We start from the raw sequence: 14,969 nt of genomic DNA on the forward strand, positions 1-14,969 counted from the left end.
TCAGATCATGCCCATAGCTCTGTTTAAAAACGTGCTTATATTTTACTGAGTACGCACAACTTTTGTCAACGTTATTACTTCTGCAGGCACAGATGTTTGTTATCCCTGCTTAATTGGGCACAGCAAGAATTAATCTAGAGCCAAGGCAAAGACAGAACAAGTTAGACAACATACTGTCTCACTAAGAACACCTTCCACATGCAACCTAGAAAGCTGTGCAATTGCATAGAACACAATGGGATCATTAAACACAAATATACTCCCAGCAAGGGCTAACCTCCCCCACAAAGAGCAAAGCTTCAGCACTTTGGATAAACGTGCTGAAAAATTTGTGTTATCAAGGACTGTAGACTACATGGTCTTGTACACAGACTTCACTGAGATCTTCCCGGGGCACATAAAATTAACAGGTATATGCATAAATCCATTGTGCTTCTAAAGCTTGACTCTTTATATAATTCCTGCCACCACACCCTTCTACATTTTATATATTAAGATATAACTGCAAAAGATACAGCAAAAGAAAACAAGAAGAGGAGATAGGAAGGGAATAAGGGGACTGCAATAGAGGTCTTTATATCACAAGCGACTCTGAATTATTTCATAATACTATAACCTAGAAAGCAAAGAAATTATGAGGTAACAGGCTTAAAAACAAATACAGTCATTCAAATTTACATAACAAATTGTGGAATTCCCCACCACAGAATGTTGTCTATGTCAAAAAACAATTTGGTTCAAAAAGACTAGACTTACTAACAGAGGACAGGTTGATCAGAGGCAATTACAGATTATTATCTAGATCCAGTTCAGGATACCCCTAAACTACTGACAGTCAGAAAGATAAAAAACAAACAAAGCAAGACACATCTTAGACATGCCTTTTTTTTTTTTTTTTCATAATCTTCCTCTACACATCATCTTTAGGCCACAGTTGACAATAGGAAACAATGTAACCTGCACCAAAAGCCCTTCCAAAAAAAAGAAAGCCAAAACAGATAAAGAAAAAAAAATTCAAACCCCACACCAAACAAAAAAAAAAACACACCAAAGAAATAAAAAGCCATAAAAACAAAGACAACTAATTATCAACTGATTGTTGGGGACAAACAATAAGAAAAAGTCAACTCGAAGAACAAATTTTAAATGAGGCAACCACAGAGAGGCACCAAGCAGAGTTCCTTCCTCTATTAACCATTCTCCACATCTACCAACACAGAAAGACAATAAAGGAGGTATGATATTAGGTCTAAATACATGACCATTGGTAGCAACAGGTATAAGCCTAAAATAAAAGAATGACCACTTACCACCCTGCCATAAAATTGAGGGCAAGGAGGAGAGATCCCATATAGCTTAAAAACCAAGTGATTCTGGGGAGTAACTAATGAAAACAACAAGGTGGCAAAAGTTAAAAGTTCAGAAATGTAACATGCATTAACTGGAGGAGAATGCCAAACAGAGAACGCCCTTACCAAATACCACCAGAATAAGAAATTGGGTTAAGCAAATTCTTGGTCTAATTAATGGTAGCTCTTATGGTCTTCATTGAGATGGCCATGAAGACCAAATATAATGAGCAAACTCAGTACTAAGGCTCACAAATGTTTGAAACCAAAACACCAGACTCAAGTTCTTCTATACTTTCCTCTGTATTTTCCTTCTCCTTACTGCAAAGGATCTGAAATAGATGAGTAAGCAAGCAATATCATTGGACTTTATAAAAGATGCAGAACTTGCATAAAGTGTAAATTTGCAAGCCACATCAATTTACTTCCCCAAATACTTACATAATATTGTTGTTTTTTTATTAGTACATCTTGCAAATTAACACAATTACAAAAATGCATTCTAATACTTTACCTAGCAGTTCTACCTGATTATCTTTTATACTATGCAGAGTTATATTTCTGATCAAAACATAACTAAATAGGCAGTCAAGTGACAGATAAAACCTACGTCATTCATAACACAAAGCTTTCAATGCTGGCGTCCTGGCTGCATCCAGAAATCTGAAGGTACCAGCAAACCTATTTTCCTGTCACTTCATTCCATGGGAATAAAAGACTCACAAGACTGAAATTTAAACAGCGTAAGAAAACAGGACTGATTCCGGCTGTGAAAATGTCTGTATTTCCAAACCTGGATTGCTGCCTAGGGCAGCAAAAGCCACCAAAGTCACAGAAATTCTTTCCTGGGAGAAACTTCTGTCTGCAAGAGAGAAATTACTCTAGTGTTAGAAGCAGCAGAACAGACATCATTAAAAAGATGACAAATGCTGCTCTGTGTTATCCTAGTCAAAATTCCAAATTCCAAATAAATTCCGTAGTGCCAGTATGCATTGATAAGATCCTAGTGCAACAGAGGAAAAACTTCCCTAATGACTAAAGAATCTCCAACACAATTTTGCCTTGGAAGTACACAAAGATGCCAGTATTTCCTCTAGGAAAACAGGTTTCTTCATAAAAATGTCAAATGGATTTTTGGCAGTGATATAGTTTTCTTATTCCAACTTCCAATTTTCAAAACCATGATTTTAAAGATCTCAATCTGCCAACAGGGCAATAAGATAAACAAGTTGTGATGTTAAGTCCAAGTAAGCTTAGAGGAAATCACTGGATTTGGCATTGCATTTCCAAAGGAACATGCAGATGACAGGCAAACACATACACATGCTTCCCCCTCTGCCCCCAAATTCAGAAATCAAGACATTTAAGTGGATGCTAGTGAGGCAGAAGAATATAATTTTCCCTCTCTAGAGTCATTTGGATAATTATAGCCAAAAAATACTGCTGAACACCTGAAGGAAATATTAATTAAATAGATTTTGCAGGTGTGTCATTTATTTTGTAAAGCCCAGACAGAAGGAAAAAAATTGACGCATACAGCTGTTTGACCATTAGCTTTTCCAGGAAGTGCCTACTAATAAAAGTTGTAAGTGTCCATGTTTCAAAAGCCTGAACTCAAGTGATTAGCTTTGTCTAGACAGGTCTGTGTAGTGCTCCATTAGTATTATTATGTTTTTACAAGATTAATAACAAAATCCTCTGTGAAAGCTGATTGGAAAACCACAAAGAATGGTTTTCCAGAAGTTCATGGACAGAAGACAAATACTCTGTAGAGTAATGGAAAGTCCCACATATCAGCTACTGTTGCAAACATACTTCTTGTTCAAGGAGTACTTTGTGCTACTCTTTATATTCCTTCTGGAAAGGTAAACTGCTTGTGAGGTGAAGGATTAAAGACAGCACTATTAAGGGCAGAACTAGTAACCCAGAGCCTTCATGCTGTCCTGAGCTAGGGCACCTATGGATGGTAAGGTAAAAATCCTGGCTTTCATTAAAAGAGACTGAGGGTTTATTACCCTCCTGAAGATCAAGAGTTTTTCCACAACCTCTTTAGAACAGCCCATAGTTGGCCTTCACCAGTCCTTAACTGGTGCATCAAAATCATCATCACTGCTTCTCATTAATGTGAGAATATCAGTCAATGGAAATTCCTTTGGTAAGCCGCTAAGGCAACTTCTCCCCACTCTGACAAAGGAAAAATAAACAAATTAAAAAAACAACACTAACCAAACACATTGATACACATAAAAAAGTAGGGAATGGAAGAGGCTTCATTTCATTTGACAACACTTTCCTCTGTATTCAGTAGCTGTTGGGTTTTTTGTTTTGTTCTTTTAAGAGCAAAGAATGTTGGCAGAATTAAAACTGCATGACTACACACCTAAATAATGGGAATGGGCAGAGGAAGGAAAATTCAAACATTAATATATGTGCTAAAATTCTATTTATTGCCTACAGTCATCATGGGGGTAGATAGACAGAAGATCATTGTGGGGGAAAGTGACGAGCAAGCTATTTGTTTAACTGCTTTTCAGTTACCAACTGTGTGCAGTCTAAAACAAGCAGCTGGATCTCACTTCATCATTCACACTGGAAAGCACTGCCAGCACCTACCTCACATCACAGTAATTTGGCAAACTGGCACGGCCATGCAGAACACCACTATGCAGCACCAGCAGTTCAGCTGTGGCAGTCAGGCACTGAACCTGGAGCTCTCCTTGAAAATACATAAATGAAAACCAACTTTTTGATCTTCCTCCACCCTTCCTACCTTCCTCCTTCCTTGCTACACCAAAGGATAACATATGAAAATGTAAAATGAGTATTTGAAACAAACTGACCTCATGTAAGTCTAGGACCAATTTCATCTAGAAAATATTACTACTAGATAGAGAAATAAGTTTTCTTCCTCCCCACTGTAACTTTAAGCAGGTATTAACCTCTTCATAAAACTATACTAATTATACTATAGAGGCATAAATTATGATAGGAAGAATTATAGAAACTTTCTCATGATGTAACTCCTACTCTGAAGACAAAAGGAATCTTTTTTATACAGCCTCAAAAAAAAATATCCTGAAGATTTTTTTTTTTAAATCTAAATACATCCTTTCTTATAAAAGACTGAAAAGTAACTGACAATGCTATTCTTTTTAAAACATTTATGCAATTCAGACTGCTTAACAGATGAATGCAATTAAATAAAATTTTTTTTTGGTCTCTTTCTGTCTTTCTTTAGATCAGTTAAAAAAAAAAATCCAAGGGAAAAAAAAATCCAAAAAACAATAACAACAACAACAAACACAACCAAAAATGTATAGTTGAAGCAAAAAGCTCAGCAACAGGCACATTTTACAGTGCCTTGGTGATTTCCTGCTTGTAAGCCATGCTAAACTCATCTGGTAGGTCTGAACTTTTGTCTCAGTTTTATTAGGAGAAAGAGTGTGCTGGCTCCCTTGCTCTAATTCTTCTTTGTGTGCATTATATCCAAGTCATGCTATATCCTACCAACAGCGAGAATTTGTTCTGAATATTTTGCAGTGTGTCAGAATCCTCTATTTATTGTACAAAAATTAATATTTCCTTAGCCAAGTTCCTCCACAATTTCTTAAAATTTAGATCATAGAATTCCGTCGTTTGGTTAAGTCCTCTTAGAAAAATGGCTTGATCTATACTAAATCTTCACAGAAATGTTCTTCAAAGCAGGAGTTAATCTGCCCATGTCCTCATCTGCTTCTCAGGACAGTTGGGCAGCAATTTCACTGCACTCCTTTTCTTCCTGAGCTGGTGCCTCTAATTCTTCAGTCTCACGTGATGCCATTCTTACTGAAGGAATTTACTGAGCGCTCCAAATGATCAGCTCATGCAGCTTCGAACAAAGAATGCTGAAGAAGATGAGTGTGATCAACAAGTAAATCAGAATCACGGGATAACTGAGGCTAAAAAGGACCCCAGAGGAGGTCTCCAGTCTAACCTCATGCTCAGAGGATGACTAAGAGGTCACATCAGGTTGCTCAGGATTTTATCCAGTTGGGTCTTAAAATCCTCTAAGGATAAAGACTGTACAGCCTCTCATTCAAAATCAGTTTGATTTTCACAAACCAAATGAGGACATTAGCATGACTGGAAAAATGAAGACATTATTATGTCCTATAAAAAACAGAGACCTATTGGCATTTCAGCTCAATAAGCCAGTATCACACAGAAGTGAAAAATTAGTATGTAGAAAACAAGGAGTTGCCACTGAGAATTGTCAGAGTTCAGCTCAAGAACAGCATTTCCATTGTTTTATCAAAGTGCTTATTGATATTTGAGTGTTATTCATACTCAAGGCCATACACAATTACAGACAAGATGAATATCATAATTCATTCACATCTTTGGATAACAATTCAGGCCCCAGCATTTAGCACTCATGTAATTACTCAAATGAATTCCAGGCAAGCTGGAATAAGAAAAGGAAGGGAAGTCCAGGAACAACTGTTGCACTTTTTTTTATTGATACCATCAAAATAAAGTGAGAGGGTAGAGATGTGGAAAGCAGCACTACAGCTAGCATAACCATTTTCAGACCTGCCAGAAACAGCTAAATTTGCAGTAAAACAATACTAAACCAAACTATTATTTAATGTTTTCTGCTGTGAAAAACAAAATAAAAAAACATCCAAAGATGTTTAAAGAGTTTAGGATTAATTAGAAATCTTATTTTAGGCTTTGGATTCTTGTTCAATCAGTTTTATGTATTTTTTTATTTACTATGCATACATGGGATAAAATATCTCAAAGGTTAAAATTTATTGATAAATTATATATCAGTCCTAACTCCTGCACAAACAGTACACACACACCTTAACAGAGGGAAAAAGTGATATAATTTTGTAATTGATACTTGAAGTAATATTCTTCACAGCAGAATTAAGCAATTCAGTTGGGCATGACGCTGCAACAGTCAAACATTTTCCACGTTTTCTCTCCCAAAACCTCATGTACTCCTTTGCAAAATAATACTGAAAAATAGATCTTCCTTGTACTGCTGCTTCTGCCTAGAAACGTTCCTGGAGCTACATAGTCAGAAAAAGCAGCTTTAACTTGAAAAAGTCACTCTATCCTTAAGCCTGAGAAGCTCTCTGTTCTGGTAAAGATGACAAGACTCTGCCATCTTCTGTGAACACTGCTGGATCCTACCGGAGCAAGAGTTGATTACAATGGAGTTGTCCAGGTACCCTTCCAGGCTGCGGCTCCAATACCAGACAAACATGCAGAGGAGAACCCATCACAAGCAAAAGATGAAGAGAGAGAAACACAATGGAGAAGTGGTAAATACGTTAATTTATGTGATAATTATACAGCTGAATAACTGCTATAATTATCAACAACATTGAATGGTCTGATTGAAGAAATATATTACTAAATTAATTAAACTACCTTCCTAGATCTCCCTTTTAAGAAAATACATTTGCACAACAGAAGGTACTTCTTCTCAAAAGATGGCTATCCATATCAAACCTACAGTCTTAAGCCCAACTATCTAAAAGAAGATAATGTAAATACCTTTTTGCTAATAAAAAAGTTATATTCTGTTGAAACAATGCATTTTAAGACAAATGTCTAAAAAGATGTTTTAAAAAGCTTCCCTGAAAAATTTGTGGAAGTTGTCTAGTTTTGAGAATTTAAACAAATTAAGAGCACCTTAAAAACAGCACTTTCAATGAAAACTGTTGTTCATCCTGCAGCACTGCCAAGCTCACAATGCAGCATTCTTTTCTGGTTCTCTCCGAGAAAAATAAATAATTCTATATTTAAAATCCATCAAACATCCGTAATCAAAGGATCCTAAAGTGTTTGTTGGCACTGCCTTTTTTAACATACTTCAAAAGTATTTAAATAAACTCCCCAGATATCATCTATTACAATACAAGTACTGCACAGATTTGTTGCGTGTAACAATGTCCATAATAGACATCACAGAGAATGCTGCAGTTTACTAATCACAAGTTTTATGAAGTTTTGCTGTCTAATTATTAGCATGCCTCAGGTACAGTATAATGGAAAATTTTTAAAACCTAGCAGAGTATATAATCAACACTTTTGGGTCTTTTACGTTTTGGGGATTTTAAAATTTTTTCCTCCCTTTCCCCCACCATGACCTATTTTCTTGAATAACATGCAGACCTAGTGAGGACATTAACCTGTTTCCATGTCACAGTACAGCTCATGTACTGATATGCTGAGATGCATTAGCTGTTGTTTATTGATCCATTTATAAATCCATTCTACTCGGAATACAGCTGGAGGATCAGAAAGTCTTTTGCTATCCTCTGCTTTGTGACACACTTTACTGATTAACTATTTCCCAAAATACATTTATTTTAACATTTAGTGGAAATACTTACAGAAGATTCCTCCTCTTCAACCAGTCTCCCACGCCTGAATCACTCTTAAATATTTTTAGTCCATTCATTATTTTAAAAAGTCAAAATTCAATAAATCACATACCATTTTTTTTAAATAAAAACATAAGCATTACATGCACCACATATTATCTACTACAAATACCGATTTATATTTTACCAATTAATAGAAATGAACAAGCTAGCTGGCTTTTACTCAAGAGTGTAAAATGCCAAAACAAGTTTCATGCAGATAGGAGGAGGGTAAAAAAAAAAAAAAAAGCTAGTCTCCCTTGATTCCCTACAGGCTTCTCATGTGTGAACTGTTCCCCCTTCTCGCCCCCAGTATACAGTGTGTAATTCTGTATAAATTTATAAATTTTGGTGAGACAAACTTTACCATAAAAAATAATTCTAGACAAGACACTAATATGTGATCATTATTTATTACAGTTCATCTTACCTGCTTTTGCCTTTAACATTATTAACCTTTGAACCAGCAATTACTTACTGCTTATTTGCAGTGCGTATACTCATAAAAACTTACCTTTGTGCCAAGAAGTCTTTATACATTTTGTAAACTTGACTACATTTTAAAAATATATGTCTACAATAAACCCACATTCACTGTTCCGAACTAAATGGAATGGGAAAGCAGCTGAGCTTTAACTGTCTGAATTTTTGGAGCTGTAAAAGATGACAGGGGAAAGTCATTCCAAAAGCAAGGCTTCTAGCCTCCAAATTCAAGGACTGCACACTCAATCAAATCCACACATCAAATCAATTGTGGCAGAATGTAACAAGCCAGGGCCTATTGCAAAATAATTAAGCAAAAGATCACCAGGGTTCATGTCCTGTTACAGTTTCACAGCCAACTACAATTCAGTGAAGTCTTATCTGCAACATAAAATGGCATAATTTCAGGCTTGGAGAGATGCTCAAAAGCAGGAAACATTCACAATTTATAAGTTTTAAAAACCTGACTTCTGCAATTCCCAAAAAAAACCCATAAAGATTCAGACATTTTGCTTTTAATGACAGAACCCCTGGGAAATGAGTGCAGTGCAATCAAAGCAGCAGGAAAAAATGACAAAACGGATAGGGATCACATCCTGTATTCCAGAAATCCTATGCAAAAAAGGAAGATACTGCTCTAAATGGGATGTTCTAACTGAAAAAGGGGGAGAAAACAAACAAGACCAAAGATACATCAGACAGCATGATCATAAGCCTAATTTCGTTAGTAACTAGAGAGTGAATTATTTTTATTGTCCACAGAAGCATCTGACTACAATCAGTTCTGTTTCAACATCTTTTGAATCAGTTGGCCAATGTCCAACATTCTGAAATAAAAAACCAGATATCTGAAAGATAGTTATGTTCCTGTGAACTACATGAAAATTGATGGTCAGGTAGAGGAAAAAAACCCAATTTGCACTTTTAGTGAGGGAGAAGTAGGAAAATTCACCTCCTACCTATTTGATTTGGCAGCCGGTCAATCAGTACAGACTATCCACAACACTCCATTGTTATGGAGGAGAATGGGATTAAGGATTGAAGGAGAAAGGATAAGGAGATAAAAAGGCAACCCAAATACATACAAATGTAAATTTTATTATTTCTGCAGCTCACAGAAACTGTGACCTGCAGATGGTAACTTGTTTTAATAGCCTTACAAACTGAGAATAACTTGGACAATTATTTACATTTCTTGACCTCCTCCTCTTAAGTAGGTTGCCTAGAAACTTCTTACCTCAGAATGAATGGGAAAACGTATTGTGCACTCTACCTGCATATTTCAAATATTTTGTTAAATCTAATTATGAATTCCATGGAAATAATTTTTCATTATGCTTTTTTCAGCATTGAGCACAATGAAGACACTCAATGAAGAACAAAGTAGACATGTAATAATAATATACTCTGAAAAGGCTTCCATAGATAAATACAAACCTGGATACAACATGCAGAAGTGTTGGTGGGATGACTCAGTTTCTAATGATATTTCATTTAAGTTCATTTTCTTAGCAGCAGCCTGAGGTTATTAATAACTCCCAGTATGCTACTTAGAGCTGTGGATTCATTTTCCTGTTAATGGTAGCAATAGGTTCTTCATTAATGGTTTTGAGAAAATGATGGGTTTTGCCATATGGTTGGATTTGTATGAGGGTTTCTTATGAAAAGCCAGAGAGTGTAAGAAATTGTTGTTATATTTAACATCCGTGTCCTCATATGCACAGCAAACAATTGGCATAGACATTGTTCTAGTATTTGGAAGTGCAAACAATGCTCAGTATTTACTTCATGTTCTGTTTAAGAGGACTACAGGGACATTAAACAAGAGAACATATGGATAGATCAGAGGATTGGTAATGCAATACTGAGCTTTTCACCTCTAGGTCATTGTTCAAATCTAAACTGGTTGGTAATGAAGGCAAGCTAATATCATCTAACAGCTCTGGCCTTTGCAAATTGATTTGTCAGGCTCAGTCCCGTTCCTATCAAACTCAAAATTCACCATTACAATTTGCATTCCTGAAAACAGCTTCACCCCAGCAAAGTAACAAAAAACTGAACAGAGACAGAACTAATTTTTTCTCTTCAAGCACCATCTCCAGACCAGGACCTAGGGAGAATGCCAGAGGAACAATGAAAATTACACCACCAGTAGCACAGCACATCATTCTGTGGATAAAGATTACTTCTGCCTCTCAGATACCTAATTATAATTACCTCTGTACTAGTACAAAGCTTTCTGGTTTTTTATTACTAAAGAAAGAAGACAAGAAAGAAGACACCAATATACAAGTTTTAAAATGGAAATTTCACAGTGCTGCTTAAAGATTTCTTTGGATATCTTGTTTAAAGATGCATTTCATAAGGCTGAAGGTTATGAAGAAAATGGTCACAGTACTCTATAAAAGGAATATCAAATTTAATAACCATTTTGTTATGATGTATTTGTAGCCAAAATATTTAACAACACTTGTAGCAGCAACACTTAAGAACTGTATTTCCTCCAGATGGGCTTGATTCAGAAATGGATTTATTTACAAGTGACTATGAATGACACTAGAGAAGTCATATTTCTACAGCATTTCTTCATAAATACGTTAGATAAAAAATGTATGGATTAGTCCATAACAGCACATAACTTTCCGCATGCTGTCATAATTTGAATAAAGATGGTTTTAAGCCTCAAAATCATAAGTCTAGCCTCTTCCTTTGCTTCTTAATAGTTTGGCAACAATCACAGCAAACACTCTGCGGGTACCACAGTTCTCCATTTTACCAAGTGATAACTGTTACAGAAGTGAATAGATACACCAAGTTTTAATATAGCACCTTTAAGATCACCTTTACTTCACATATTTAGGGCACTAGACAACAAAATATACTGGAAGTTTTACACTCTATGAATACAAAACCTTACTCCTAAAACTACAACAGAATACACACAGTCCATAAATCCCGAAAAGTGTGGAAAAAATAACTTTAGTAAGAACCTCCTGCCCTCCTTAAAGGTTCCTTCATTTCACTAAGGTGTTGATAACATACTGAAGTCTTTATTTCCTTTCCCTACAACTCCAGAAATAGAACACTTACTGTAACTTTAGGAAAGCCACAACAGGTTAACCTTCCAGCTGAATGATTGCACATAAATTCAGCAAGCTGAATGATTGAGCTGGCATGCAGTCTATTGCTATAAAATCGGAGTAGCATAGCCAAGTGATACCCTAGTTTAGCCAAACCCTAGTCCTGTGATTCACAGACAATGGCTGGTGAGATCCACCCAAACCTTTTAACTTTCTCAGGTCACAGAACAGGAAACCCTGTGCATCAAGTGACATAACAGAGAGAAAAGAAGGAACAAACTGCATGCTAAACTTGCCTGTCAAGAGACATGATAAGACATGGTAAGACAAGAGACTTCTATATTGTGTCCAGACTACAGCTAGGCTATGGTTCCTCCTCGCAGTCTCACACATGGGGTGCAAGCCTCAAAGGGGGCTGTCCATAGAGGAGGCAAAATCTTAAAGACTGAAGTCTGCCTATTACTTGACACGCAGTTAACAGGAACAATAGAGAGATCCGTGCAAGACAATCAAAATTCCTTCACAGTAACAAGATTTCTTGCAGTGCCCCTCTGCCATCAAACACTGCATATCTGTGCTAGGAAACGACCTGCAGTGACAGAAATACACAGTAACTTTGGAAGGGTGACTGCAGCCACTACTGATAGAAAAGGAAGAAATTAAGTCAAAGTTTAAACAAAGGCAAGAAGTGGAGTATTTCAGAGAACAAATTAAAATAAACTACTTGAATCAGTGTGGGTGGAACATACATTAGGAAACTGAAGGATGTGTAAGGGCTTTAATTTCAGAAGGTTGCATAAGAAAAATGAACAGACTAGTAAGTTCTACAGGTACCAAGACGCACATTTATTATAAGACTTTTATTGGTTCTGAACAGTAAGACGGGCAGATTTTAAAAAAGAACAGCTGTGACTATTTTTCTTTCATCTTCCTATCTCAGTTTCTTTTTTGTATCATCTGCTGTGTTTTGCATAGTTGCATTAAAAGTTATATGGGACAGCCGCAACAGTTCTTCATATAGATATGTTTATAGAGCACTCAAACACAATGGAAGCTAAATTCTGATTACTGTAGATAGAATCTACTATAACTACAATAATAGGATACCTAAGAGCTCTGCCACTATTCTTTCATCTCTAGGTAACAAAGTTTTTGAAGCGCCACAAACTGGGAAATAAACACTTTCTCTTCCATGTACTCACCATGAAAATTTGTGTAAGAAGGCTTAATGCCTAATAACATCACCAGGACTGGATAAAGAAGGATTTAAATTCCCATTATCCTTTCTAATGAACTCGTGACTACAGATTCAAAATAGACTGCTAACCCAGAACAGACAGAAGAACTGACATAATTTTTACTCAAAATGACTGAAGAAATTAACTGAAATGCTTTTACAGCTGTCACTAGCAAAAAGAAAGAAAAATTTCAAAATTCTCTGGGATAACTATAAGTAAGTTTGTCAGTACCAGACAAATCAAGTACACCCTTACCCTCACCCCACCCCAACAACACTGTGGCAAAAGGCTGGCACCACCAGGGCAGGGGGAAATGTTCCTCTTTAATTCAGTCTGAATGATATGCAGCATGCTTGATTAGATATACTCTTGATTATATGCTAGAATAGAATTTAAAGAGTATCCTGTCTACTGAAATTATTATTTCTATCACTTCCTAAATGAGAACAGATTTCAAAATACTCATTCAAATTTTTTTTGGCCCATTATACATTTTTGGCAATTATTTTTAAATGCTGTCATGTTCAAGTCATGTATTACCTCACCAGTTTACTTCTCAGCACAGCAGTACTTTCTTTCCCTCAGGAAATATTCACAAGCCTATCTATGTTGCTATTGTTGCAATTGTTTTCCAAAACTGCTATTCAATGACAAGTAAATTGCAGCACAAAACCTGTCAGTTGTAGATTTTCTTTTTCAACTCTGAAAAGCACGAGCTTAGAGAGGTCTGTTTTCAGTAGATGTTTCTTTCTTTCAAACTGCATAAGAAATTACACAACTATTTTTCCTCCCATTTCACACACATATTTTTTTTCATGATTGTAACACTCAGAATTTGTTCTGAAATCTGAAAAGCTTTTTGGTTTCTTTTCATACACACAATCAGCCAGTACAACTCCCACAACAACTTCACTCAGCTAAAAGACCAGAAAACCATTGTGTCTGCAACTTTTTGAAAGCAGAAGGTGCATATTGTTATGGTTTCTATTTAGGGCTGTAATCCTCACGAATCCTCACTTGTAATCCTCCTACCGAACGATGGATTTCAAGCAAAATCAGAACCTGGAAAAGCAAGCAGCTTCTGATTTTTTTAGAAAGAATAAAAAGAACATGCTTTTGTGTACCTTGCACCGACAGAGTAAATATACTAGTATAACTGAGAAGCTTCTAACCAACAGTTCCTATGCAAGTTTTACTTTTAATAGCAGTTGACCACGTCTGAGCTATTAACCAACATAATGCAGTATCAGTGATACTAATCTCAAAGATCCCTTCTGATAAAAGACATTTTTAGCCTCCTTTCTTTTTATACTTAGTATCCTTTTTCTCTAGCTGATACTCCTTTCCTCCTCTAAAGCTGGCCAGCTGCAGGCATGCAGAGGGGGCCCTTCACTTACAACTAAGCCGGAGGTCAGGCCATGGGGGCCGCGGCTGGCATTCAGCACAGAAACCCTGCTGACCGCAGCCTACCCACGCGTGGGCTGGCTGCCGCGCCACCAGCAGAGGCCAGGCCATGTGGACATACGGGGCTGCACCGCTTTACAGAGCTGGGAGTCACCGGAGGGTCCCCAGACACGTGCAACAAGCCACCGGTTATCGGCTGCTTTGCATTTTTTTTTTTCCTGAGGGGATGGGACGGGCGGGAAACAATCCCAAGTACTCCCGAGAGCGGTGGATCCGGCGCCGTGGCACGGACTGCCCCGCTCCCTCACCCAGCCCGCCCGCACCCGACCCGTCCCGTCCCGCCGCCAGAGCCGCGGCCCCGCTGCCGCCCGGCACCGCGAGGGTAAAGACGGCTCCGGACACTCGCAGCGGGAGCCCACGGGGTGGGGAAGGGCGGGACGCGGGAGGGCGGCAGACCCTAGACCGAGCCCCTCCCCGGGGCGGTGAGTCCCTACCTGCCGGCGTCGGATCCCGCCACAACGCGCAGCATAGCATAGCATCCCCTCCCCTCAGCCACCCTCATCCCCCGCTGCTATAGCTACGGGGAGCCGCGGCACCCGCCTCTCGCGAGAGGCGCCATCGTCCCGCGAGAGCCGCGGGCCGCACCGGCGGCGGGGGGCGCCTCCTCTCGCGAGAGGGCTGAGGGAGCCCAGCCCAGCCCAGCCCAGTCCAGTCCAGCCCAGCCCAGTCCAGTCCAGTCCAGTCCAAGCTATTCCGCTTCAGTTCAGTTCGGTCTGGTCTGGTTTCTCCAACGCCGTTTCGCGTTCCCTCACCCCGCCCAGGCAGCCCTCCCTCGGGTCGGGGCGCTTCGGAGAGCAGGCGGCATAAGTCGGTGCCCCGTCCCAGAAGGGCCGAGAGGTGTTGGGTGTGTTGAACCCCCGTGCTGGCGGGCAGCCGGGTCGTAGCTAGGAGTAATTTCGGGTGTGCGTGGGGCTGAGTCCCGCTAAACCGCCT

General features: G+C 38.3%; 1 protein-coding gene across 4 annotated transcripts in view; it reads right to left on the bottom strand.

Moving 5' to 3' along the window:
• USP54 (ubiquitin specific peptidase 54) overlaps positions 1–14,763 on the bottom strand; it is a 107,317-nt gene extending 92,554 nt beyond the window's left edge. The window contains exon 1 of one of the 4 annotated variants that reach the window (XM_042799133.1): positions 14,471–14,628. The gene's annotated coding sequence lies outside the window, so the exon portion shown is untranslated. Of the gene's footprint in view, positions 1–14,470 lie in introns of all 4 variants that reach the window. The other 3 variants (XM_042799407.1, XM_042799510.1, XM_042799467.1) reach the window with 3 other exon arrangements.
• Between the last annotated feature and the right edge of the window lie 206 nt (positions 14,764–14,969).

Source organism: Tyto alba, unplaced genomic scaffold (genome assembly GCF_018691265.1).
Source record: "Tyto alba isolate M040663 unplaced genomic scaffold, T.alba_DEE_v4.0 Super-Scaffold_1, whole genome shotgun sequence".
Taxonomy (NCBI): domain Eukaryota; kingdom Metazoa; phylum Chordata; class Aves; order Strigiformes; family Tytonidae; genus Tyto; species Tyto alba.